The 27333-nt window shown below is 38.7% G+C and overlaps 1 long non-coding RNA gene across 1 annotated transcript; it reads left to right on the plus strand.

The window, feature by feature from the left end:
- Positions 1 to 9352: 9352 nt before the first annotated feature.
- LOC129639348 (uncharacterized) lies at positions 9353 to 22971 on the plus strand. The gene is made up of 3 exons (XR_008708349.1): positions 9353 to 9476; positions 21138 to 21281; positions 22366 to 22971. It is a non-coding gene; the product is annotated as an uncharacterized LOC129639348 (long non-coding RNA).
- The last annotated feature ends 4362 nt before the right edge of the window (positions 22972 to 27333 follow it).

The following is a 27333-nucleotide window of genomic DNA, read 5'->3' on the forward strand; positions in this document are numbered from 1 at the left end:
CCTTGCTACTCAAGGGCTTCCCTTGTAGCTCAGTTGCTAAAGAATCTGCCTGCAGTGCAAGAGACCCAGGTTCAATCCCTGGGTTGGGAAGATTCCCTGGAGAAGGAAATGGCAACCCACTCCAGTATCCTTGCCTGGAAAATCTCATGGACAGAGGAGCCTGGTGGGCTGCAGTCCATGGGGTCGCAAAGAGTCAGTATGACTGAGCGACTAACACTTACTTACTTACTTTGCTACCTAAAGTATGGTCCCTCTGTCAATAGCCTTGGAATTTGGGAACCTGGGGGCTTGGTAGAAATGCATAACCTCAGGCCCTACCTCAGACTTTCAGAATCATAATCTGAATTTTAACAAGGCCCCAAGTAGTTCACAAATGCATTAGAATATCAGAACATTGCTTTAGAGCAGTTGTTTTCTACTTGACTCCTTCCTATGTGATTCTAATATGCAAGCGGAGTTGAGAATCATTGGTTCAGGGCTATCTGTTGTGGAGATCTAAAATTATCTCAAACTCTCTTAAAAACTCAATACCTTGGGAGCCTCTCCATTCCAGGAATAGTTTACTCTCTTATAATGCTGATGCAGTTTTCAGGTTTAATTCTGGGGACAAGTCTGAACTGCTAGCCACTGTTTACCTCAAATGGCTTGTTCTGGAGTTAGGTAGGAGGAGGAGTTAGCAACTGGCCTAGCAGTTTGGGGGAGGGGTTATTTATTTTTAAATTTACTTTTATTGGAGTATAATTGTTTTATAATATTGTATTTGGTTCTGCTGTATAATGAAGCGAATCAGCTACTGTTTTTGTTGTTTACTCGCTGTGTCATGTCTGACCCTTTGCAACCCCATGGATTGTAGCCCTTCAGGCTCCTCTGTCCATGGGATTTCCCAGGCAGGAATACTGGAATGGGTTGCCATTTCCGTCTCCAAGGGATCTTCCCAGGGATCAAATATGTGCCTCCTACATTGGCAGGCAGATTCTATACCATTGTGCCACTTGGGAAGACCATATAAGTCAATGTTACTCCCCGAATTCGTCCTATCCTGCCCCTCCCTCACTGTGTCCACAAGTCTGTTCTCTATGTCTGTGTCTCTATTTCTGCCCTGCAAACAGGCTTTTCTACACCATTTTCCTAGATTCCATACGTATGTGTTAATATGAGATATTTGTTTTTCTGACTGACTTCCCTCTATATGACAGACTCGAGATCCATCATACAGTTCCTTAACTACGCTGAAAATTACCCCATGGCCCACTTAGGCTCTTGTATTTGAGTCTCAGTCTGGACATGGCACTTCTTAGAGCTTCTTGGAAGGAAGAACTCTTACAACCCTAGTTTTAGGTCACAGTTCCCCCCCCCCACCCCCACCTCTGTTTACTCCATTGATCAGATCCCATTTACTTTCTATCTTTAAGGGTTTCCTCAAACTTTCTGGGCTATTGTTGGATGCCTTTCTTATTTTTTTTAGCCCTGTTATGGTTTATTTATTTTGAAAATGTGTTTTCTTGCATTTCAATGAGACTGTGGAAAGAAAGAGAACTAAATACATGTACTCAGTCCACCATCTTTTGTCAGAACATCTTCCCCAGATGTGTATGCAAAATTCATGGTCTGAAGCATTTTCCAAACTGTCACAATCACACCTCAGCACCTTCAAGCAAATAGTCATAATCAAAGGATCATGCAGACAACTAAGAATGTACTGAAGAAGACTATTCTGGGAGACTGGCTGATACTGCTTAGGTCTTCAGTTGGTTCTTTTGTCATTTTATATTCAATATAGTGAGGGAAACTTGTTGATTTACTAATTGTGTGACATCTCCAGCCTTGCCCTGTTTGTGTCCACTCTGACTTTGATGAGGCCTTAAAAGTTTAAATTCCCGAAGCTATTCCCTTTCCACCTAAAATGACCTCCTAACAGATGGTATGGATTTAATGAATAATTGTTAATTGACGAATGAATGTATGACTGTGCCTACAAAGCACTCATTTGTACCATGAGACTTTGTCTCCACTAGTAGGTTAGAAGCTGACCTAAGCTGGATTTCTACTCTCTAATTTAGGCAACAGACCATGGGTCATGTGAGTCCAGAGGCAGATGGGCAGGTGTGGCATTAACATAATGATCAAAAGGAAAGATCTTTCTGGGGAGATTTGTCAACAGCCAAACCCTTGGACTCATCTCTGCCACAGCCATCTGTTGGTGATTTTTTAGCCTACCTTCTGGAAGACATAGCATAACAATAAAATGAAGAAAGTGATTCTTCTCTAGTTCCTGAGATGGCCAAAATTGAGTCACCTGGAATTTATGCTCTTATTAGAAGAACACAGTAGCGATATTTACCAGGGAGCTTTCTTGTCAGTGTTTAGAGATGATATTTTAGATAAGGGAGGATGTGGATTATGTATGCCAGGAGGCACTGTGCCAGGCAGTGTTTTTGTTCCCTGGACTAAGTTATGATTGCAGACTTATAGAGATTGGTTGGTGTGGAATTAAAATACAGTCTTATTACAGAGCATACAGGATTTTAGTCAGGCTTTGCTTGGTGTAATACAACCTGACACAGTAGAAACAATTGCCTGGAGGAAAACCTGTCCTCTAGCCATCTGAGCAAATGGCAATATTCTGAAGGAATTCTACTGTCTGTTGGATAATGTTGCCTTTGCTCAAAACACATGCTGACCACCTGTGTCTTACATATATCCCCTGTTGTTACTTCACCATCCATACTAAGAATGTTTTCTTAAAGTCTTTCCCCTGGTTTAGTTATATGGCTTACTTTCTGCCCTTTTTTCCACCAGGAGTCCCTGCTTCACACTCTTCCCCTACAAAAAGAGGAAACAGGAGTGTATTGACAGATGAAAGATATGTGTTTTAAGCGGTTAAAGTTAAAAGAAAAACAATATGTGGAGGAGTTTGACTCCCTAAGCATGAGGGACATTGTTAGAACAGAAAACACCGTTTTTTGCTGGAGCTATATATAGCTTATGGTACTTGGTGGTATGACTGTCCATATCCTGGAATTTCTTGTAGGAAATAGCTGCACTTCATGTGGAAACTTTGCAAGGGACAGGACCCTAGAGGAAAAACAATCAAAAGGATTTGTGAAAACAGAGGGAGAAAAAGAAATAGAGAAGAGGGAGAAGCAGAAAGAAAGCAATGTAATTGAGTTGATGGAAAGCTGTTTATGCATAGAAATAGGAAACAGTCTTGAAAGTTGCATTCCTTAATTCCTACGATCGTAGCTCTGAAGAAGGTAATCAAAGACAGACTTGTAAGAGCAAAGCAGATTGAGTAACTTCCTCGGTAACCCTATAGGAATTCTCAGTGAAAAGTCACTTGAAGAGAATTTAGGTTCATTAGAAAAGCTTCAGGGAGGCGGTCCTAAGATGGTGGAGGAATAGGATGGGGAGGCCACTTTCTCCCCCACAAATTCATCAAAAGAACATTGGAACGCTGAGCAAATTCCACAAAACAACTTCTGAATACCGGCAGAGGACATCAGGCACCCAGAAAAGCAGCCCACTGTCTTCGAAAGGAGGTAGGAAAAAATATAAAAGATAAAAAGAGAGACAAAAGAGGTAGGGACAGAGCTCCATCCCAGGAAGGGAGTCTTAAAAAAGAGAGGTTTCCAAACACCATGAAACACTCTCACTGGCGAGTCTGTGGGGAGCCTTGGAACCTCAGAGGCCAACATAACTGGGAGAAAAAATAAATAATTAAACCCCACATATTACATGCCCAATGGTAACTCCTAGAGGAGAAGCAGCGCAGACCCCCGCATCCGCCACTAGCAAGCGGGGGCTGAGCAGGGAGGCGCGGACTGCATTGCTTAGAGTAAGGACCAGGCCTGAATGCCCCGAGGGCAATCTGAGGGAACTAACTTGAGATAGCAAACCAAACTGTGGGATAGCTACCCTGCGAAAAGCCCTAACTTAAGATACTGCCAGGCCCGCTCACAGAACAAAGGACTGACTAGAGCTAGCCAGCTGCAGACTAGCCCTCCCCCGCTGGAGACAGGCAGGCAAGGGCAGCCAGAGCTGGAAGGGGGCAATCACAGCCCCAGAGAGGCATCATCTACCAAACTGCAAGCAGACTTCGTTGCTAACCAAGGCTTCTTGGGATTCTGGATGGTCGACATCTTCCTGAGAAGGTGCGCTGGTTGTACACCCAGAAAACCGAGTGGCAGGGACGAGGGAGGAGATAAGTCACAGTGACCGCACTCACCAAACACCTGGTTACCTGAGCTGCTTGTTCCTGGGAAGGGCACAAAAGGCAGGCCCAACCGAGTCTGCGCCTTTGTGGAGTACCCGAGAACCTGAACCTGAGTGGCTTAGACCTGGGAAGTGCATACAACCCAGGGCCCACCTCAGACAGTTCCTGGCAGAGCAAGCTAGAGCCTGAGCAGTATAGACTGGGAAAGCACACACGCCGTGAGCGGGGGCAAACCCAGTGTGGCTGAGACACTTTGAGCACTCCCCACACATGCCAGTGATATTTGTTTTCAGAGTTCCTCCCTCCCCAAAACACGGCTGAACAAATGAGCCTAAATAAGCAACCACCTTCACTCCTTTGTGTCAGGGTGGAAATTAGACACTGAAGAGACCAGCAAACAGAAGAAGCTAAAATAGAGGGAACCGCCTTGGAAGTGACAGGTGCAATAAATTAAAACCCTGTATTTAGCACCGGCTACATAGGAAGGGGCCTATAGATCTTGAGAAGTATAAGCCAGATCAAGGAACTATCTGAAAATGAACTGACCCCACACTGTCCACAACAACAAAAGAGAAAGTCCTAGATATATTTTTACTATTATCATTCTTTAAATTAAAACAAAATTATTTTAAGTCCTCTACTACTCCTTTAATTTTAATTTTTATAACCTACTATTACTTTCAAAAAAAGACCCTATTTTTAAAGCAAACTTCATATGTATATATATTTTATAATTTTTGTGACTTTTCTTTTCTTTTCTTTTTTAATATTGTATTTTTGAGAATCCAACCTCTACTCTAGATTTTTAACTTTGCTTTTTGGTATTTGTTATCAATCTTGTACCTTTAAGAACCCGATCTTCAGTACCCATTTTTACTTGGGAGAGAGATTACTGGCTTGACTGCTCTCTTCCCCTTTGGACTCTCCTTTTTCTCCACCAGGTCGCCTCTATCTCCTCCCTCCCCCTTCTCTTCTCTACCCAACTCTGTGAATCTCTTTGTGTGTTCCGGACTATGGAGAACACTTAGGGAACTGATTACTGGCTGGATCTGCCTCTCTCCTTTTGATTCCCCCCTTTATCCTCCTGGCCACCTCTGTCTCCTTCCTCCCTCTTCTCTTCTCTGTATAACTCTGTGAACATCTCTGAGCGGTCCAGACTGTGGAGCGCACATAAGGAAGTGATTACTGGCTAGCTTGCTCTCTCCTCTTTTGATTCCCCTTCTTCTCCTGGTCACCTCTATCTCCCTCCTCCCTCTTATCTTCTCCATGGACACTGTGAACCTCTCTGGGTGTCCCTCACTGTGGAGAAACTTTTCATCTTTAACCTAGATGTTTTATCAAAGGTGAGGTACAGATGGAGAAGTCTTGAGGCTACTGTAAGAATAAGACTGAAAACCAGAGGCAGGAGGCTTATGTCCAAATCCTGAGAACACCTGAGAACTCCTGAATCCAGGAAACATTAATCAACAGGAGCTCATCAAATGCCTCCATACCTACACTGAAACCAAGCACCACCCAAGGGCCAACAAATTCCAGAGCAAGACATACCACACAAATTCTCCAGCAACACAGGAACATAGCCCTGAGCTTCAATATACAGGCTGCCCAAAGTCACTCCAAACCCACTGACACCTCATAACTCATTACTGGACACTTCATTGCACTCCAGAGAGAAGAAATCCAGCTCCACCCACCAGAACACCAACACAAGCTTCCCTAACCAGGAAACCTTGACCACCTGCCCAACCCAACCCACAGCGAGGAATCTTCACAATAAAGAGAACTCCACAAACTGCCAGAATACGGAAAGGCCACCCTAAACACAGCAATATAAACAAGATGAAGAGGCAGAGAAATACTCAGCAGGTAAAGGAACAGGATAAATGTCCACCAAACCAAACAAAAGAGGAAGAGATAGGGAATCTACCTAATAAAGAATTCCAAATAATGATAGTGAAAATGATCCAAAATCTTGAAAACAAAATGTAGTCACAGATAAATAGCCTGGAGACAAGGATTAAGGAGATGCAAGAAAGGTTTAACAAGGACCTAGAAGAAATAAAAAAGAGCCAACATGTAATGAATAATGCAATAAATGAGATCAAAAACACTCTGGAGGGAACCAACAGTAGAATAACAGAGGCAGAAGATAGGATAAGTGAGGTGGAAGATAGAATGGGAGAAATAAATGAAACAGAGAAGAAAAAAGAAAAACGAATTAAAAGAAATGAGGACAATCTCAGAGACTTCTGGGACAATGTTAAATGTCCCAACATTCGAATCATAGGAGTCCCAGAAGAAGAAGACAAAAAGAAAGACCATGAGAAAATCCTTGAGGAGATAATAGTTGAAAACTTCCCTAAAATGGGGAAGGAAATAATCACCCAAGTCCAAGAAACCCAGAGAGTCCCAAACAGGATAAACCCAAGGCGAAACACTCCAAGACACATATTAATCAAATTAACAAAGATCAAACACAAAGAACAAATATTAAAAGCAGCAAGGGAAAAACAACAAATATCACACAAGGGGATTCCCATAAGGATAAGAGCTGATCTTTCAATAGAAACTCTTCAGGCCATGAGGGAATGGCAAGACATACTGAAAGTGATGAAAGAAAATAACCTACAGCCCAGATTACTGTACCCAGGAAGGATCTCATTCAAATATGAAGGAGAAATCAAAAGCTTTACAGACAAGCAAAAGCTGAGAGAATTCAGCACCACCAAACCAGCTGTCCAACAAATACTAAAGGATCTTCTCTAGACAGGAAACAGAAAAAGGGTGTATAAACTCGAACCCAAAACAATAAAGTAAATGGCAACACGATCATACTTATCAATAATTACCTTAAATGTAAATGGGTTGAATGCCCCAACCAAAAGACAAAAACTGGCTGAATGGATACAAAAACAAGACCCCTATATATGTTGTGACAAGAGACCCACCTTGAAACAAGGGACACATACAGACTGAAAGTGAAGGGCTGGAAAAAGATATTCCACGCAAATAGAGACCAAAAGAAAGCAGGAGTAGCAATACTCATATCAGATAAAATAGACTTTAAAACAAAGGCTGTGAAGAGACAAAAAGACACTACATAATGATCGAAGAATCAATCCAAGAAGAAAATATAACAATTATAAATATATATGAACCCAACATAGGAGCACTACAATATGTAAGGCAAATGCTAAAAAGTGTGAAAGGGGAAATTAACAATAACACAATAATAATAGTGGGAGACTTTAATACCCCACTCACACCTATGGATAGATCAACTAAACAGAAAATTAACAAGGAAACACAAACTTTAAATGATACAATAGACCAGTAAGACCTAATTGATATCTATAGGACATTTCACTCCAAAACAATGAATTTCACCTTTTTATCAAGTGCACATGGAACCTTCTCCAGGATAGATCACATCCTGGGCCATAAATCTAGCCTTGGTAAATTGTTGAGGTCATTCAATGGACCTGGTGGTCCGGAGTCGATGATAAGAAAGTAAAAGAGAGAGAGAAAGAGACAGAGATAGAGAGAGAAAGACACGGGTACCCAAGCTCTGATGGAGCAAAGATGTTTTATTCAACACTGTGTGAGAATCCCAGGGACAGAGGAACCTAGTGGGCTGCCATCTATGGGGTTGTACAGAGTCGGACACGACTGAAGTGACTTAGCAGCAGCAGCAGCAGAAGGAAGCTATTTTTAGCAGAGATAAAATCAAAACTTACACGTTATCAAGGAAACATGAGATCATCCATATGAAAGAGAGAGGGTTGTAAATAATCATTTTTACTGTATGGTTCATGAAAAGGAAGAGGGTCATAAATAGTTTCTTATCACCATACGGAAAAATTAATGAAGGAAATGCATGCATTCCTAAGCCCCTGGGAGTAGTTTGCTACTCCACTTAATTCTTGAATATTCAGGAATTAATAAGGGACAGAGGATTCATGACAGATCCAAAACAGCACACAGGAAGCCTCCTGTTAAATGCTTCCTGACAATTCCCCTTATTTTATTATATTTGTAAAAAAAGGTCCTGACAATTGAGTTTGTTTAGTATTAACCAACCTTATAGAAAGGCAATGATAAACAACAAATATAATTACCAAGACAGTCCCCAAAGTTATAGTTCCAGATCCAATGCTGTGGGTAATACTTTGTCTATGGCTATAACAAAAGGAAGTAGGACACAGGCCTGTATAAAATATGACTGATTATAGTGAAAGAAATAGTTACCATTTCCACGATTGGTCCCTGTGAAATGTCCGGTCCAAATTCCAAGTTCTTCAGTGCTCACAGCAAGTTTCCAAATGTCCCATTGTTCAGGCCCACTCTGTCGAGGACAATCCTAGGATGAGGTGGGGCTAATCCACCGTCAAGCCACTGAAGAAGTCCTCTGTCATGGTAATGCTCCATCGTAGTGTCAGTGACCTTCCATGTCACTTGCATAACATAGTCACACACTACGCTATTAACCTCTTCTGAGCAGTTAGATAACCACATACCATGGGTTCCCCAATCAACAATTGTATGATTAGCCACAAACATTCATTTTCCTGATTTGGCTTGACATTTGTCCCAATGAACAGGAGTATATGTAAAGTTCTTATAAGTAAACCCTTTGCATAATGTTCTTTGTTCTTTCCCTAACTCTTTCCCTAACACTTTCCCTAAAGTCTCAGTAGTATAAACATGGCTCACAGACAAAGAAAGGGCAGTAAATAGTCCAAGAAACATCCAAAAGTCCTTTTTGGGAGGCAGGGCGAAAGCCCAAGTTTGTCGGCTGACGTTTATGCACAATTTCTCTGGGCCTAGGCACAATGGAAGGACTTCATAGCCTAAAGAAATGTTAATTAGTTTTCTCTCTTCCCCAGGGTGTGATGGCTCCTTCACGTTCCAGGGAGGGGGCATATGGGTGGAGTCATTGGTGGACAGGATTGGTCCATTTTACGACCTGCACTAAAGGGGGGTTGAATAAGTAAACCCAGTTAAGTCTGATTAGTTAATCCGGCTTAAGCAGGGATCGAGCAGGCCAACTGAGGTTTTCAGGCCTCCGAGGCATTTCCTGTTAAGAAACCAGATTTTTAGCTTGATTAGTAAAGGTTTTTATTTGTCTCCAAGTGGGGAGATCATAAGGGTGATGCCACCATGGCCCGTATTGGAATCTCTTCCTCCTGGGATTTTTGTTGTCCTGTCTCCATTTTGAAGGCCGGGTGCCCCCTTGGGTCAAACCTTTCGAAGAGGAAGCCATGTGAGTTTGTTGGATCCATCTGGGGAAATACAAGCATACCCTTTCCCCTGTAAGATTAGTTTCCCAGATTTCCATTGTTTCGTTAACCAGTCTCGGTACCAAATGGGCAGAGGAAGAGAAGTGTCCTTCAATTCCTCAAAATGCCTTTCTGTTTTCTTTAAGATATCTCCCTGTGGTAAGTTTAAAAAATTTAAAACAAATAAAGCTGTATTGACAATAGTTACAGGTTTAGAAAATATCTTATGTTGGAATCTAGTAAAGTCTGCTTTAGATAAGGAAGAAAGTAGTGTTCCTGTGTATTCCCCCTTTTTAAATTTTTTTATTTGCAACTTTAGTGTGTGATGTGTTTAATAGAAAAAGATTATAAAAATTGTTTAAAGTGTCTAGAAATATAGGCAGGGCCATTGTCTGTTTTTATAGAACTAGGAGTTCCCATTACAGCAAAACAAGCTAATAAGTGAATTATAATGTGTTGTGTAACTTCACCACGAAGAGGTGTGGCCCAAATAGAAGAAGAAAGAAAATGGAGAAAGTTCAGGGCAATGAGTTACATCCATTTGCCATAGTTCATTAGGTTGCAAACTGCGAGGATTAATACTTTGTGTGATGGGTCGAAGATGTAGAGGTCTACAAGTAGAGCAATTACTAATAATTTCTTTAGCCTGGTGGTATGGGATTTTCCATAGCTGGTATAGGGAGCCAGCATTGTTATGCAACAGAGCATGCTGTTTTTTTGGAGTAGCAAAGGAAACCGGTTTATCAGCCTGCTCATTATCATGTCATGGGGTCAAGAAGACAAGAATGTGCTCGAATATGTGTAATATAAATGGGAGAATTGTGGTTTTTAACAACAGATTGTAGTTCGAAAAAGAGTTGTTGAATAATAGGTTGATTGGAGGTTTCTATGGTGGAGGTTTCTATATTTTTTTAGTACAAAAGCAGAATATACAGAGTCAGAGACTATATTAATGGGGTAAGGATGTAGGCAAATAACTTGAATAAGAGCATATAATTTATTTTGTTGAGCAGAATGAAATTTAGTATAAAAGACGTTATATTCCTTAAGAGACCAGAATGAAGCTTTGGTGTTTTTAGTCCCATCTATATAAAAAAACCTCAGCCTGTGGTATAGGCTGTGAGCTGATAATGCAAGAAATAATAAATTCAGTATTTTTGAAGAAATTCCACAGCTTACCAGAAGGATAATGAAATGAAATTTCTCCAAAATATTCCAGAAAAGCTATTTGGAAATCGGTAGAAGTTTGTAATGCATTCTCAAATTGAGATTTATTGATAGGTATTATAATTTTAAGAGGATCAGAGCCAATTAGAGTTTTAGTCCTATTTTTTTCATTGATAATGATTAGAGCAATTAAATCAAGGTAGGGTTTAAGTGACTTTATTCCCCTAAAACGGGTATAGATCTATTTTACTGGGTGTTCTTTTTGGGCAAGAAGTCCTGTGGGAGAATGAAGAGAGGGGAGTACAAATAATTTTAGAGGTAAATCTAGTTTACTGTGAGTAAGAAATTGTTTTTGTAATTTAGTTAGCACTAAATTGAGTTCCTCTCATGTCTCTTGAGAAAGTGAACGAGGGCTATTTAAATCAGGATCTCCTTTTAAAGTATTAAATAGGTTATTCAATTGATAATTAGCAATGTCTAAAGAATGTCTAATCCAATTTATATCACCTAAGAGCTTTTGAAAATCATTTAAGGTTGATAATTTATCAGTATGGATCTGAGTTAGTTGGAGGGTAGTATGTTGTCTATTAACAACAAACCCCAAGTAATGGTAAGGTGTATAGGTTTGAATTTTTTTCAGGGGCAATGATTAATCCAGAGTTTTTTAAGCATAGTTGAGCTATATCAAACATGTGTTGAGTTTCTAAGATAGATGGAGCCAAAAACAGAAAACAATATATCATCCATATAGTGAATAACAAGAAAGTTAGGAAATTGCTTTCTCACAGGCTCAAGGGCTTTGGCTACGTTCTACTGACACATGATGGGAGAATTCATCATCTCTTGTGGCAGTACAGTCCATTGGTACCATTTATGAGGTCCAATATGATTAGCATAAGGAAGAGAGAAAGCAAATCTCTTTCAGTCTAAAGGGTGTAAAGGTATATTAAAAAAGCAATCTTGTAAATCAATAATAATAATATGCCAATTTTGAGGAATAGTGGTAGGTGATGGGATTTCTGGTTGTAATGCACCCATAGGTCTCATTTGTTAGATTTCTTCTTTGTAACAAAAATAGGAGAGTTCCAAGGAGAACAAGATTCCTCAATATGCTTTAATTTTAGTTGTGTATCTATAAGTTCTTTAGCCACCTGTAATTTTTCTTTCATGAGGGGCCACTGCTCTGTCCAAATAGGTTCGTCATTCTTCCAAGTTATTTTAATAATTGTATTGTTTGTTAAATGAGCAGTGGCCCCTAGGAAAAATGTGGAATGTATATCTGAGTTTGCCATTGCATAAGTAAGTCCCTTCTTATTAGATTAAGGGGTGCATCTATCACATAAGGTTTTAATATTGCAGGTTGGCCTTCTGGTCCCTCACATGAATAAATTTGAGTACTCTGATACACCTTTTGTACTTTGGTTTTAGAAGTCCCTGTAATTTGGCGAGAAATTTTTTGTACAGGCCAGGATTTGGGCCATAAATGTTTGGAAATAATAGTAATATCAGATCCAGTGTCGAGGAGACCAGAAAATCTTTTACCATTAATTTTGATATTTACAGTGAGTCAGGCAAATTCAGATACTAATGATGTCCAAAAGGACTGTTTTTGATCTGTACTGCTGAATCCGCCCATCTGTACATTAGAGGAGTTAATAGAAATGTAAGGTAAAAGAAGTAATTGAGCAATTTTATCCCCCCTTTTGAATAGCCATAAAATCTGAGATGACATCATAATTTGAATTTCTCCTTTATAATCTGAATCAATTACTCCAGGGTGAACAGTAATTCCTTTTGAAGTCAAACAAGATCAGCCAAGTAAAAGACTGAAGGTTTGTGGGGGCAGGGGTCCAAAAAGTCCGGTAGGTATTCTAGAGGGGACTGCTTGAGGGTAAAGGAGAAAGTCATTTAGGGCTGGTATATCAATGGCAGCACTGCCGGATGTTGAGGGTTTGAGGGAAAAGATGGAATTTGCCCCTGGTTTTTGTTGAAGGGGACCTGGGGGGTCCCCTGCTTGGAGTTTTCCGGAATAGGTTTCCCTTCAATGTCAAATTTAGATTTACAATCTTTAGCCCAGTGCATTCCTCTGCAGCAGTGAGGGCAGGTTTTTGGAGGTTTTTTATTAACTTTCTTAGGGCAGTCCCTTTTTAAATTGTTCTTATCTCCACATGTAAAGCATCCTTCATTTCCCTTTCTTAAGGCAGCAGCCATTGTTTCAGCTAGCATTTGCATCTTTTGAGCTTCTGATCCTAGATTGTGACAAGCCTTCAAATAATCAATAATAGTCCCTGTCTCACGAATTGGAGCTATAGCTTTTTGACATTCCTGATTTGCATTTTCATAAGCAAGTAATTTCTCTTGTTGCTTTTTGGCTTCTTCTCCAATTACAGTATGGGAAATAGCAGTTTGTAATCTAGCTAAAAAATCAGCATACGTTTCATTTGGTCCCTGTAATATTTTTATATAGCTACCTGTAGGCTCCCCTTGAGGAGTAATTCGATCCCAAGCTTCAAGGGCCACTGTTTTTAATTGTTCATGTAGCAAAGGAGGGCACTGTATTTGAGCTTCTATAATGTCAAATAGTCCTGTACAAGTTAGCATTTCAAAAGTAATTTGATTTTGGGGAGCGCCAGCTCGAGCATTTCTTTTGGCATGATCTCTGGCTATATCATGAAACCACATCATCCATTGAAGATATTCTCCTGGTTTAAGGAGAGCTTTTATTAAAGTTAGCCAATCATGGGGAATAAAATTTCCAATAGAGGATGTTATAGAATTTAGAAGTACTTTAGTAAAAGGTGAATGTGGGCCATACATAGTTATAGATTTTTTAATTTGTTGCATGTGATAGAAGTTAATACCTTTATATTGAGGTATTATGTGCCCTTGAGCATCAGGATTTCTTAAAACTGGAAAGGTGGAGAAACCATCAGCTTCAGAGACCTTTGATTGCAAAGCAAGCAATTCAGAGAGCCTCTTTCATGACGGAGAGTGAGTAGGTAGATTATTGTTATTCAGAAAGGTGTTATTGGTTTTAATGTCAAAAGGTGTCTTAGGGGAGTCATTGCCAGAATCATTAGGTTCTAGCAAGGGAGAGACTTTGGGATTTGTGCCTGCTGGCAGGGGAGGAGCGCTTGGAGCAACTGGGGCAGGGCTTGTAGGAAAATTCTGAAATATTTTATGTTTTTCTAATTGGGCCTTTCATAAGGTTTCATTATCTAATTCATATTCATGTAATAAGTGTTCTGCCTGTTGCCGAATATTAGGAGGACTAGAATTACCTTGAAATGGCAAAATCACGGCTTCAATGAGAGCCCATAGAGGCCAAAAATCTATCGGGATATTTCTTCCTTGTCTGGTGGAACATTCAACATTCTCTTTGGCCCGGAGCCAAATTTCTAAATCAAAACTACCTTCATCAGGGAACCAAGGGTTACATTCAACCACTGTCTGAAGGCAAGCCTCTATTCACTGAGGCGAAACTGAAAATCCCTGAACTTTAAATAAGGGCTGAAGTAAAGTAGAAAAGTGATGGGGCTTTCCAGCCATTTGACCCATGTCTTAGTACTTACCGGCCTCAATAGGCCTTTGAGGTCACTCCGTCTGAATCTACCACGTGTACCAGGTCCCTATTCGGGCGCCACTTGTTTAGGCCCTTTAATGGACCGGAACCTGGTAGTCCAGAGTCGACAATAAGAAAGTAAGAGAGAGAGAGAGAGAAAGAAAGAAAGACACGGGGACCCAAGCTCTGATGGAGCAAAGGTGTTTTATTCAACATTGTGTGAGTATTTATACTGTCTTACAAGGTAGCTATTTTCAGCAGAGATAAAATCAAAAGTTATCAAGGAAACATGAGGTCATCCATATGAAAGAGAGAGGGTTGTAAATAATCACTTTTACCGTATGGTTCATAAAAAGGAAGAGGGTCGTAAATAGTTACTTATCACCATATGGAAAAAGTAACAAAGGAAATGCATGCATTCCTAAGCCCTCAGGAGTAGTTTGCTACTCCACTTAATTCCTGAATATTCAGGAATTAATAAGGGACAGAGGATTCATGACAGATCCAAAACAGCACACAGGAAGCCTCCTGTTAAATGCTTCCTGACAAAAAAAAGAAAAAAAAAAGGAAATCATTCCAAGCATCTTTTCTGACCACAATGCAGTAAGATTAGATCTCAATTACAGCAGAAAACCTATTAAAAATTCCAACATATGGAGGCTGACCAACACGCTGCTGAATAACCAACAAATCACAGAAGAAATCAAAAAAGAAATCAAAATATGCATAGAAATGAATGAAAATTAAAACACAACAACCCAAAACCTATGGGACACTGTAAAAGCAGTGATAAGGGGAAGGTTCATAGCAATACAGGCATACCTCAAGAAACAAGAAAAAAGTCAAATAAATAACCTAACTCTACACCTAAAGCAACTAGAAAAGGAAGAAATGAAGAACCACATGGTTAGCAGAAGGAAAGAAATCTTAAAAATTAGGGCAGAAACAAATGCAAAAGAAACAAAAGAGACCATAGCAAAAATCAACAAATCCAAAAGCTGATTCTTTGAGAGGATAAATAAAATTGACAAACCATTAGCCAGACTCATCAAGAAACAAAGGGAGAAAAATCAAATCAATAAAATTAGAAATGAAAATGGAGAGATCACAACAGACAACACAGAAATACAAAGGATCATAAGAGACTACTATCAGCAACTATATGCCAATAAAATGGACAACTTGGAAGAAATGGACAAATTCTTAGAAAAGTACAACTTTCCAAAACTGAACCAGGGAGAAATAGAAATTTTTAACAGACCCATCACAAGCACGGGAATTGAAACTGTAATCAGAAAACTTCCACCAAACAAAAGCCCAGGTCCAGACGGCTTAGCTGAATTCTACCAAAAATTTAGAGAAGAGCTAACACCTATTCTACTCAAACTCTTTCAGAAAGTTGCAGAGGAAGGTAAACTTCCAAACTCATTCTATGAGGCCACCATCACCCTAATATGAAAACCAGAAAAAGATGTCACAAAAAAAGAAAACTACATGTCAATATCACTGATGAACATAAATTCAAAAATCCTTAACAAAATTCTAGCAATCAGAATCCAACAACACATTAAAAAGATCATGCATCATGACCAAGTGGGCTTTATCCCAGGGATGCAAGGATTCTTCAATATCTGCAAATCAATCAATGTAATACACCACATTAACAAATTGAAAAATAAAAGCCATATGATTATCTCAATAGATGCAGAGAAAGCCTTTGACAAAATTCAACATCCATTTATTTTAAAACCCTCCAGAAATCAGGAATAGACGGAACATACTTCAACATAATAAAAGCTATATATGACAAACCCACAGCAAACATTATCCTCAATGGGGAAAAATTGAAAGTATTTCCCCTAAAGTCAGGAACAAGACAAGGTCTCACCACTACTATTAAACATAGTTTTGGAAGGTTGGGCCACAGCAATCAGAGAAGAAAAAGAAATAAAAGGAATCCAAATTGGAAAAGAAGAAGTAAAACTCTCACTGTTTGCAGATGACATGATCCTCTACATAGAAAACCCTAAAGACTCCACCAGAAAATTACTAGAGCTAATCAATGAATATAATAATGTTGCAGGATATAAAATCAATACACAGAAATACCTTGCATTCCTATACACTAATAATGAGAAAATAGAGAAATTAAGGAAACAATTCCATTCACCATTGCAACGAAAAGAATAAAATACTTAGGAATATATCTACCTAAAGAAACTAAAGACCTATATATATAAAACTATAAAACACTGGTGAAAGAAATCAAAGAGGACACTAGTAGTTGGAGAAATATACCATTTTCATGGATTAGAAAAATCAATATAGTGAAAATGAGTATACTACCCAAAGTAATCTATAGATTCAATGCAATCCCTATCAAGCTACCAATGGTATTTTTCACAGAGCTAGAACAAATCATATCACAATTTGTATGGAAATACAAAAAACCTGGAATAGCCAAAGCTATCTTGAGAAAGAAGAATGGAACTGGAGGAATCAACGTGCCTAACTTCAGGCTCTACTATAAAGCCACAGTCATCAAGACAGTATGGTACTGGCACAAAGACAGAAATATAGATCAATGGAACAAAATAGAAAGCCCAGAGATAAATCCACACACCTATGGACAACATATCTTTGACAAAGGAGGCAAGAATATACAATGGATTAAAGACAATCTCTTTAACAAGTGGTGCTGGGAAAACTGGTCAACCACTTGTAAAAGAATGAAACTAGAACACTTTCTAACACCATACACAAAAATAAACTCAAAATGGATTAAAGATCTAAACGTAAGACCAGAAACTATAAAACTCTTAGAGGAGAACATAGGCAAAACACTCTCCGACATACATCACAGCAGGATCCTCTATGACCCACCTCCCAGAATACTGGAAATAAAAGCAAAAATAAACAAATGGGACCTAATTAAAATGAAAAGCTTCTGCACGACAATGGAAACTATAAGCAAGGTGAAAAGACAGCCTTCAGAATGGGAGAAAATAATAGCAAATGAAGCAACTGACAAAGGACTAATCTCAAAAATATACAAGCAACTCCTGCAGCTCAATTCCAGAAAAATAAACGATCCAATCAAAAAATAGGCCAAAGAACAAAACAGACATTTCTCCAAAGAAGACATACAGATGGCTAACAAACACATGAAAAGATGCTCAACATCACTCATTATCAGAGAAATGCAAATCAAAACCACAATGAGGTACCATCTCACACTGGTCAGAATGGCTGCTATCCAAAAGCATACAAACAATAAATGCTGGAGAGGGTGTGGAGAAAAGGGAACCCTCTTACACTGTTGGTGGGAATGCAAACTAGTACAGCCACTATGGAGAACAGTGCAGAGATTCTTTGAAAAACTGGAAATAGAACTGCCATATGACCCAGCAATCCCATTGCTGGGCATACACACTGAGGAAACCAGAATTGAAAGAGACACGTGTACCCCAATGTTCATCGCAGCACTGTTTATAATAGCCAGGACATGGAAGCAGCCTAGATGTCCATCAGCAGACGAATGAATAAGAAAGCAGTGGTACATATACACAATGGAGTATTACTTAGCCATTAAAAAGAATACATTTGAATCAGTTCTAATGAGGTGGATGAAACTGGAGCCTATTATACAGAGTGAAGTAAGCCAGAAAGAAAAACACCAATACAGTAAACTAATGCATATATATAGGGAATTTACAAAGATGGTACCAATAACCCTGTATGCGAGACAGCATAAGAGACACAGATGTATAGAACAGTCTTTTGGACTCTGTGGGAGAGGGCGAGAGTGGGATGATTTGGGAGAATGGCATTGAAACATGTATTATCATATGTGAAATGAATCGCCAGTCCAGGTTCGATGCATGATACAGAATGCTTGGGGCTGGTGCACTGGGATGACCCAGAGGGATGGTACGGGGAGGGAGGTGGGAGGGAGGTTCAGGATGAGGAACACATGTACACCCATGGCAGATTCATCTCAATATATGGCAAAACTAATACAATATTGTAAAGTAATTAGCCTCCAATTAAAATAAATAAATTTATCCTAAAAAAAAAAAAAAGAAACCATTGCGACACAGATGCAGACAGAGAAGGACACTGGCTAGCCACGTGGTCTTAAAAAAAAAGCTTCAGATTCAATGTAAGGGGGGGTTCTCTGAATATCTACATATTCAGTTATCACAGTAGAATGGAAAATATATCAAATCTGTAGTCAGATGATTTGGGTTAAATATTAGATCTGTCACTCACTAGGTATATGGTCTTGGACTTGGTAGCAAACTTTACTGAGCCTTGATTTTCAGATATATAACATTTATCTCAGAAATATTTTCATCATGCATCAAATGAGATCATACATGAAAAGCACCTGCTTAGAAATCATTTATCATTATTGTCATTGTTTCAGTTTACTAAAACAAAAAATTACATTCCTCCAGGGTACTGTCAAGTACAGATCAATATTATCAGGCCATCCATATGGCCTTTATTGTGTTAATTTGCAACTTCAACACTATAATATTTACTCCTTGATGGTGCTTTCATTACTACAAGAGATTGTTTTTGGATTTTGGAGATATGTACTTCTTCTCTGCAGAGAGAAAAAGATTGGTCAAGGGTGGACTTTCCTAAAATGTGGAAATCCTTCTTCCTTAGTATTGCTAAGAATTTACATTCAAAAACAACCAATTTTCAAAATACCCATCAATGGTGGCCATGCACTCTTAATAAATTGATTGTTCAACATTCTGAATAAAAAACTTCAGGAGGAAAAGTATGGCTAGCTCCTAATGAAATTTTAGTAAAATTTATTAAAGTGAGAAGGACATGGTGTCCAGTTTGATATTTTCTTGTTTACACCTATGTGCTATCAGACCACAGATGCAGCAGTTTAGTTAGGTGGTTCTGAGAAGGGTAATGAATTTTAATATTGAATAATGGTACCTAGAATTTACAGAGCACCTGATATTCAAGTACTTCTCAGATATCATCTCATTAATTTTCAAGCCCATCTTATGAAGCACATGTTGTTTTTGATATACTCATGTGAAAAATAAGTATCCAAAAGGTCAAAAGACAAGGTAAAACAAGCTAAAAGATACAGCTAAGGACTAGAGTTCAGGCCCATTGACTTCCACTCTGTTCTTTTTATTATTTTTCAAAATGTCAGAGGTAAAAATTAAAGTCAAAAATATGTTCTTTCAACGACATCAAATTAACTATAAGACTGTCATTGAGATGTCTCAAATTTCGGCTTTGGTTCATTTGTTAACTGATTGTTAACAGTTTGTTAACTGTGCCTACCATAGCATAAAGTTGAACCAAATCAAAGAGCTTTCATACCTGGGATGATCAGAAAGTTCTTATTATAACACTTTCCTAGGTGTGTTTCCCAATTTTTTAATTTACTACATCTCTTCTAAATAAGTACATCAATGATCATATGTTTATGAAAGAAGAAAATATTAAATAGATGGCTGAATGCCTAACCTTTTATCTCTAGATCATTGATTTGGCCACAATTCAATTAATAGTATCTAAAATATTTGTTTTTCCTATTTACTATATCACAGATCTTTTAATGTTAATTTTCCATGTGAAATAAGTAAGTGGCCATGTCTCAACACAGTTTTAATCAAGTTATATCCACCAAGTAAGCCACAATCACTATCTGGTTATTGTTCAAGTGCTTCAAAATTAGTAGTCTATAGTTCTAAGGAATCTGACATTGAAAGGGTTCTTGGAGTCTTTTCACCCTTCAAAATTGTTCACTTATAAGCAGGAAAGAAACTTACTGAAGTTGTGTCAAAAGGCTAGAAAAATAACGGAGTAACTGATTTGTTTCCTAATTCCAAGTATTAGAATATAATTACTCATTTATATATATTTATCTCCTAGCTGATATTATGAGTGGACAATGTGTTCTTTTCTTTTCTTTTTTAAAATTTATTTTAATTGGAGGCTAATTACTTTTTCTTCTCTTTTTTAAAATTATTTATTTGTTTTTGGTTGTGATGGGTCTTCATTACTTTGCATGGGCTTTCTCTAGTTTCAGCAAATGGGTGCTACTCTTTGTTGCTGTGCATGGGCTTCTCACTATGGTGGTTTCTCTTGTTGCAGAGCACGGGCTCTAGGCTGTGGGCTCAGTAGTTGTGGTGCATGAGCTTAGTTGCTCCACGGCATGTAGGATCTTGCTGGACCAGAGGACACGGGTTGGCAGGTGGATTCTCAACCACTGAACCACCAGGGAAGTCCCAGTGCTATCTTCTATAGTTAATCTATTATGGAATAGTAATCAGGGGTATTTTAAGGTCTTCTATTCTTGATAATAAAGATTAGGGTAAGGTAGTTCCATATTTCATCGGTCTTGATTTCTTCCAAAAAGTTAGCTAACAATGATACTGATTATCTTCCTCTTCTTATTCATTAGCTACAATCATAAGGGAAAGTAAAGCAGGTGATGGTGGGGAGATGCAGTGTTTTCAGGCTCATGCCACAAGTACCAGATTTCATTAAGGAAATGACAGAAACGTATTCATATCAATAAAGTAAATTGTAAGAATGGGATATGGAGCCTGTCATCATTGGGTAGTAGAGTTTTCTTTTCTCTACCCAAGGATTTCTGGCTTTTCTCAAAGTGCTTATTTGTGGGAGAGAATCATGTGGTTTCCCTTTGCATTGGAATTTTCCCATTTTCATTATATCCAGTATCGTTCATGAAATAGACATTTCCTCTAGTACTCTGGAGCCATTGAAAAGTCAGGTAGTGATGGATCTCTGTTCTCACTGATATGTGGGTCAAGACATAGCATATTACATCATAAAGTTACCAGGGTTTTAAGGACTTTAAATTAAAAAAACAAAAAAATCAGCCTTGTTATTTTCAATTCAATAGCCTTTTATTGAGCCATTACATTGGGACAAACACTTTGTGAGGTGTTGGGATACAAAGATGAAAAGTCATAGTTGCTGTCGTAATGATGCTCCCAAGCTGATGGCACAAACAGACATGGAAACATATAACTTCTAAACCAATTTGGTAAGTATAGAGATATGCAGAAGATGTTAGAAGAGCAGTCTCTTATTCCAGATGAGTCTGTTATGAAACCCAATGTATTCTTCCAACATCCACCAAAAAGTAATTTTTGATATCCTAGGAGATGGTTTGAGCAAAGGCTCTATTATAAACAACCCCAGCCCCATTTCATGCCTCTGCTATTTGATTGCTATGTTTTGTCTCCTCCTTTTATACTAGCTTGAAAGATCAGTTGAATGACTCAAGCCCTAATTTGGATATACCTATCTATTTCAGGGAGGAAGATTACGTCTTTCTCATTTTTCATCCCTGTGAGGTAAATGTATTTCATAGATGAGAAAACTGAGGCTCAATGAGTAGGACTTTCCCAAAGTCACATAGCTTATAAGTGGCAGAGCAGGGGATTAAAACATGGGAGAGTTCTTAACTATAGCACAAATATTTCCCAAATTTTGTTCTTTTGGGTACCACTTTCATGATTTTGCCACATCTATATTAACATCTATATTATTACTTAATTTAAAAAATTACTCTTTCCTTTTTAGAAAACTTAATCTTATCCTAGGCAATATAATCTGAGTAATCACAGTTTTCTAATACCACCCATGTGTGTGTATACCTATTCAATAAAATAAATATATAAATATTATCATGAAAATAATAGTTTGTTGTTGTTTAGTCACTAAGTTGTTGCTGACTCTTTGTGACCCCATGGACTGTAGCCCACCAGGCTTCTTTGTCCGTGGGATTTCCCAGGCAAGAATACTGCAGTGGGTTGCCATTTCCTTCTCCAGGGAAATCTTCCCAACCTAGGGCTTGAACCCATGTCTCCTGCTTGGCAGGCAGATTCTTTACCACTGAGCCACCAGGGAAGTTCAAATATTAGTTTATGTACCACTTAAAATCATCGTACATATCACAAAGAATATGCATGCCATTCTTTGGAAATAGTGCCCTACTCTATGCTATTTGTATATATAGCTAGTTTATCACAATTGCATGCTTGGTAATGGATGTGTTGAATGAAACTTGGATCATGAGGTACTGTCTTTTCTTTTCTTTTCTTTTTTTTTTTAACCTTCTCCAGAAGAAGAACTGACTGTTTTGAAAAGACCCTGATGCAGGGAGAGATTGAAGGTGGGAGGACAAGGGGACGACAGAGGATGAGATGGTTGGATGGCATCACTAACTCAATGGACATGAGTCTGATTATACTCCAGGAGTTGATGATGGACAGGGAAGCCTGGTGTGCTGGAATCCATGGGGTCGCAAAGAGTTGGACATGATTGAGTGACTGAACTGAACTGAACCAAAAGAATTATTTACAGAACAATGAGGACCATCTGAAGAAGTGATTATGGCCCAGATACAAGAGAAAATGAGGTCTGACTGATGGAGCCATAGTCAGGAAAAAAAAAAATTTTTTAGTAAGAAGAAAATCTGGACTAAGGAGAGAACAGACTTCACTAGTAAGCAGTTAAGGGGTGGAAGATGGGACTAAAACACTGAAAAAATCGGCAATATTGAGGGACTTGAAGCTATGTACCAGTGATTGTAATGTATAGATAAGTAAAGCAATACAAGCTTCTTTCACTCCAGTGTTGTCATAACTCAGTTTGAGGAAATGTGTCTGAAATCAGGGTCATCAATGTTTTCAACACTATTGCCACTCTGCTTGAGACACTCCCCAGCCTTCAGGTGCTGGCAGCTTGGGTGAAAAATAAGCAGTTAACTGGCTGCCTGACTGTTCTACGGCTTCCCTGATAGCTCAGATGATAAAGAATCTGCCTGCAATGAAAAAGACCTGTGTTCGATCCCTGGGTTGGGAAGATCCCCTGGAGGAGGGCATGGCAAACCCCTCCAGTATTCTTGCCTGGAGAATCCCATGGACAGAGGAGCCTGGTGGGCTATAGTCCATAGGGTCACAAAGAGCCAGACATGACTGAAGTGACTGATCATGAATGAACACTGTGGCTGTTCTAAGAGCCAAGAAAACAGTTTGTATGTGTGAGCAGGCCTGTATTGTTATTATCTTTGCTTCTTTGGGATAAGGTAATGATTATAGATATTAATGAGGAATGTTTGCTTGAACCTGGTGGACTGTACTCAGCTTAAATGTGAGTTGTTGCTGTTGTTGTTTTCAATTTGTACCATTAACACACATTTAGGAAGAAACCATAATATTAAGGATGATATCAGAAGGCTTGTGGTGAAACCCAATAAGGTAGTATCCCCGTTTTGTCTTAATTGGTTTTAACTAGCAATCAAAGAGGCCAGATGGCCTCCCCTTGGTAGGAGAGTATTACATTTTAGGGAAATATATGCTTGTCCTTCTTCATGAATATTTGTACTCTTGTTCCTGCCAACATCATCATTTTTCATTTTCTCTATCCAATAACAATTCAGATTTCATTTTCAGTCTTTAAGAATATGGCATTGATATTAAGATATCAATCTGTGGAATTTTTTCCATTAAGATGCTAGCTTTGTTAACCTGCATTTTGGTGTCCTGTTATAAATTGGGGAAATTATCCCTCTTTGGATTATATTGAGAACACTTTAGAAACACACTACAGAAAATGACAATAAAATAGTAAGTTTGCCTTTTGAAATCTGGAGTCATTTATAACCAAAAAAAAAAAGAAATAAGAGCTGATGAATTTGATGTCAGATGTGGAGCTAGTCAACAGAATAGGATTTGGGGGAAAACCAGGATAAGATTTTTCTGGAAAAGTCTTGGTAAGTGAGAGAGAAAGGCAGAGTAGTTTGTAGAATGAGAGTTACACCCAAACTGTCAAATTGAGTTGGAAGTTTCAGTATGTACTTCTGTTCTTATGCTCAAAAAACGAGATTGATCTTTCCATCTTCTAGGGTCTTCTCTATTTCCTTCCATTTGGTTTGTGTTAAAAGCTAATTTTGGCGCTATGCCATCATCTATTTTATATGTTCTTTCTGTGTTTTGCAAGTTTTTTCTATTACACGTACTATGTTCTGTTCAAAACAGCTCAGATGAGATTTACTACTATTTTCATGTCTAGGTCATAAGTACTGAGAGAACATGTATCATATTGATTATCAATGTAAAATATCCTTTAAACATCAGCTCTTTGCAAGGCACCAAATAGGGATACATATAGAACCATAAAGAAACTACAGTCCCTGGCTCTTAACATGTACAATTAAGCTGGCCAGAAAAGAAATTAATCCCTGAAGAGACAACTAATAGTTTAAAATATAGCCTCTGGTTTTTAAAAAAAATTTCAGACAAATATATTATAACTTAACAAAATTATTTCTCAAAACTTCAGAGCTGTTCCTTTGGACCTTACAAACTTATTCTAAAGTGGTTACCACTGTTCAAAATGATCTTTGAAAATCCTCTTTAATATTGCCTTCAGAGCCTGTGATCCATTCTTTGGCATTTCCTCAGATGCCAAAAACATTTCTACTGAGAAGATGAAAATTGATTTCAGGGAACGGTTAAGAGTCGTTTGGAGCCAAGGGTGGTAAATAAGAAAGCCAAACAAGCTGAGTAACGCCACTTTGGGTTGAATTGAGATATGCCCACAAATCAATAAGGCTGGTTTTCTTGGATGGTTAGGAAAATGATTTTGAGTTCCCAATTTTTTTCCCCAATATTAGTGTCATTGGAATAGTTGGACAGCCTCCAAGCTATCAACAGGCAATTCTCAATCTAGACACTATGTCTTTAAGAGAATTGAGAGAGAGGATTTCCCCATAGAAACAATGTCATAAGTGGTAGTTTGATCTCCAGATAAGATAACAATAAAGTATAGCTGAGGGGAGTAATATTGTTCTTTTAACCACATCGAAGGCAATGGCAACCCACTCCAGTACTCTTGCCTGGAAAATCCCATGGACGGAGGAGCCTGGTGGGCTGCAGTCCATGGGGTCGCTAAGAGTCAGACACGACTGAGCGACTTCACTTTCACTTTTCACTTTCATGCATTGGAGAAGGAAATGGCAACCCACTCCAGTGTTCTTGCCTGGAGAATCTCAGGGATGGCGGAGCCTGGTGGGCTGCTATCTGTGGGGTTGCACAGAGTCGGACACGACTGAAGCGACTTAGCAGCAGCAGCAGCAGTCAGAATTTAGAGCCTTATTTCTATGGGGAAATGCAGTTGGTGTTCAAGTTCTCCCACAATTCTTGCAGAAGAATCAAAGATTCCCTTATTTCCATGATAACATGGCTAAGAAGATCACATATTCCAGTTGGAGGAATACTGATAGATACTACAGGTACCACTGATTTGTTCTTTCTATGTTTAGGAAACAGTCATTTCTCAAGTGTTTTTGAAACAGTTCTCTCCTTTTCAACTTCTCCTAGTTCTTTCTCTGTCAATTCATCCTCTCTTGTGTTTTCTCTGTAGACTTACTCATTTTTTTTCCATTGAAACAAACAGGCTTCTGTCCAACTTGATATTACCCCCACTAGACTTCATATCCTCTTTCTTGTCTCCTCGTTGTCCAACCTTTTTCTATCAATAGATAGATAGATATCTATTTAAATAGATATGGCTCTATGTATATATCTAATAAACATAAAGACATATGCTTTTATTTGGCTCATGTGATTATGGAGGCTGACAAGTCCCAAGATCTACAGGGTAAGTCAGCAAGCTCCAAGCCCAAAAGAGCCCATACCATAGTTCCAGTTTGAGTCTGGAGACCTGAGAACTAGAACCTGATGGTATAGTTCTAGACTAAAGTCCAACAAGTTCAAGACCCAGGAAAAACTGATGTTTCAGTTTGAGTGCAAATATAGGAAAAAGCCAGTGTTCCAATTGGAGAGCAGTAAGGCAAGAGCACTTCTGTTTTACTGAGAGAAGGTCAGACTTCTTTTTCTATTCAGGCCTTCAACTGAATGGATGAAGGCCACTCACATTAGGGAGGATGATCTGTTTTTACTATTTACTGATTATCTCATCCAAAAACATCCTCACAGAAATACCCAGTTTTACTCTTTACTGATTATCTCACCCAAAAACATCCTCACAGAAATACCCAGTGTTAAAGTGTTAGTCGCTCAGTCATATCTGACTCTTGGCGACCCCATGGACAGTAGCTCACCTGGCTCCTCTGTCCCTGGAATTCTCCAGGCAAAAATACTGGAGTGGGTTGCCATTCCCATCTCTAGGGATCAAACCTGGGTCTCCTGCATTGTAGGCAGATTCTTGACCAACTGAGCCATCAGGGAATCGGCCAGAATCATGTTTAACCAAATATCTGGGCACCCATGGCTCAATCAAGTTGACACATAAAATTAACCATCTCAGGAAGTAAACCTGAAAGAAGTTAAGGTAGAAACCTTCAGTTTCTTCTGAGAGCTCCAATTCAAGGCCACATTTTGGTAAGCTAGCTACCAATTGAATTTAAGGTATAAAAGCTACAAAAGACAGTGGAGCACTGAGGCAAATAATTTTAAAACTCTGCTTTGCAAATTAGCAGCTCTCCTGTTTGTAGTTCTGAAAAATATTCATTTTGAACCACATCCTCCATCAGCTTGCGTTAGTGTCCAAGCCTGAACATGGGCAGACCTACTCTTAAGAGATGATGAGGTTGACCATGAGTATTATTATAACTTTTCCGTCTTGACATTCTTGTAAATATTTCAAGTGGCTGCTGGCATTTTTCTGAAAGATCACCATCGTCAAGCTTCCATTCAGTGGGGCTTAAGAGCCCATCTCAGAGATGTGGATGATTATGAATAATGGCACTCATTTTAAATAAAAATTAACCAGCATGCCATGTGACCCTAGTAATAAGTTCACTGTTTACTGCTAAAATATTGATGAGAATCTCTAGGAGCACCTGGACAAATATAATGTTTTTGTATTTTTCAACCTGACTCAGTCTGTTGCTTGGTTTTGAAAATGCCATTCTTCATGTCATGAAAATTTTTCTTCAAATAACTACTCATTGGAGTCCTTTTATACTCAAGGGTCATTTTTTATACAAATGTACCAAGTATTCATTTTTTAAATCTTTTTTACTGTTTCTCTTAATTTTTTGCTTATTTCCTTCTAATCATATT

This window comes from Bubalus kerabau, chromosome X, assembly GCF_029407905.1.
Source record: "Bubalus kerabau isolate K-KA32 ecotype Philippines breed swamp buffalo chromosome X, PCC_UOA_SB_1v2, whole genome shotgun sequence".
In the NCBI taxonomy this organism is placed as follows: domain Eukaryota; kingdom Metazoa; phylum Chordata; class Mammalia; order Artiodactyla; family Bovidae; genus Bubalus; species Bubalus kerabau.